Source organism: Corvus brachyrhynchos, unplaced genomic scaffold (assembly GCF_000691975.1).
Source record: "Corvus brachyrhynchos isolate BGI_N302 unplaced genomic scaffold, ASM69197v1 scaffold319, whole genome shotgun sequence".
Lineage (NCBI taxonomy): Eukaryota > Metazoa > Chordata > Aves > Passeriformes > Corvidae > Corvus > Corvus brachyrhynchos.
Window position 1 is genome coordinate 2,187,840 of NW_008246065.1, and position 2,183 is coordinate 2,190,022.

The window sequence follows — 2,183 nt, forward strand, 5'->3', positions numbered from 1 at the left end:
TTAATGGCGGGAACCGCTACACAAAGTGGCTGAGGATGCACTTGCTTCTGCCCATCGAGTGTCCCCTGTCTCTAGACAGGTCATCACTGCAAGGAGATTGCAGAAATTCTAGAGCCACCTATTGATCTTAAAGTAGACTTCATTGGTTATGAGTAGTCCAAATGACCTCTTTAATGTTCTTATCTATCAGCTTTGTTTTCTTTCTTTAATTTGCTTACAGAGGAGCTGATGCATGTATGTGCTCACCTTCTGTTAGTGTAACTAACTTTGGAGAGCTCTGTGCTGGGACAATCCTGACACACAGAGATAGGCCCTTTTCCTACTCCTTTCTTTCCAAAATGTATCAAAATTACGAAGCGATGATGCAAAAGTTTTCCCATGTTATCACTGCACTCAGTCACGTGGAAGTGGTGACAGCAGCTCTTTTGCTAACTGCACCCTTCTCATTAGAGTAATTGCTACAGTAACTCAGAAATACACAGTCTCAAACATATGTGCCCAACTACAACAAAGGATAATGAGATTTTATGGTCACCAGTAGTGAATCAAACCATATCAGCTAAACCTTAGCAAACATTTTATCTTAAAAACATGACAGGATTCCTCTACTTTATGCTAATCCAGTGCCCCCTCTGAACATGACAGAATGAGATGCTAAACCTAAACAATGACATCTCCTGGGTGGATTTTACATTCTGCAAGATCAGTTTCTTTGTGCTTGGGAAGGGGTGACTCACAGCAGCCCAGTGACTCACAGTAACCAGAGGTAACTATGCAATATATACTGTGACTCCAGCAGATTTCCCAAGGGCACTTGTTCCACACCCTCTTCCACAAGGCACGGAGCAGCCACGTGCTCCTGACCAGATTTCAGGTATTTCATGTAGAACACAGAGGCTCATAGTTAGCATGTCTCAGCCACCTGGGCTTGGGGCATCATCAAGGGAAAAAATCCCAGCACTTTAAGGGCCATTTTAAAATCATGTTAATGTTTTTTATCTATTCCCCTCCCTTGTGCTGAGTTTATAGCACCAAAGTAGTCGTGCCCATGGATCCCAAGACCCAAGTAACAGGGTATGTCAAACCATCTGTCTTTCAAGTGCCTGCAGCCTCTACATTTGCTGCTTTATTTTGTCTTTCTGAAAATGCTCTTCAATTAGTTGAATTACTTTCAGTTATAAATCTAAGGTGGAAAAATGAAATATTAGGCAGATCTGGCTCTCCATCCTTCAAGTAAGATCCATACGCACATTCCTTCCTCTTTCCAACCTCTGTTTGTTCACGATTCTGCTGGATTTTAAGCAAAGGACCTTGCATGTGGTAACAGCACTCCACTGGTCACAATTCAAGGCAGATGCAGATTTCCAAATTAAATACAATGTGGAAGTCCTTAAAATAAACAGAGACGCTTGGGCTTGTAACTACAGAAGTGTTTGAGATTCCTTAAATATACACAACAGCTCATTCTTTGTGCTTCCAAAGCTTGCTGGAGGAAGCAGGGCTTGTCATTTAGTAGAGTAATTATAATGATTCATTATTATGATTATTAATTATAATCATACAATCGCAGTAATGATTAATAATTATAGTCATTACTATTTATATTAGAGGAGATCCTAGAGGCCCCAGTCAGAATAGTGGGCTCCATTGTGCTTCTTAAGGTAAGGACAGATGATTAGGGGCATCCTAAGGACGTGGGGACTGTGGTGAAGGACCCAGATCCTCCAGTTCCGAGCGCTGCCTCTGCTTAGTGCAATGTGCACAACGTGGTGGGGCAGCACACGGGGTGTGAATGGAGATGTGCCATCCTCTCAGCCATGGGGTGTCAAAAGGCAGAGGATACTTTGGGGCATGGCAGTGGGACAATGACAGGGGACACATGAAGTGACAGTCACAGTTTGGAGAAGGGACCTGCAGTGGTGGTCTTTGCAAAACCACTGTGTGCTTCCATCCATTCCGTGGTGCTCTGCTTTGTGACAGCCCTGTGCTTGGGTGAGAGGGGCTGCTGTGACAAGCACTGCCTGGCTCCCGTGGTTTCCAAATCATCAGCTCACGCAGCTCATGTGGATGCACTTCTCTGGGTGTTTTCCTGCCCTGACTTGTGAGGGACTTGCCCCATTCTCCCCTCTCTTCTCCAGCATCCTCTTCTTGTCTACATAGAATCATAGAATGGTTTGGGTTGG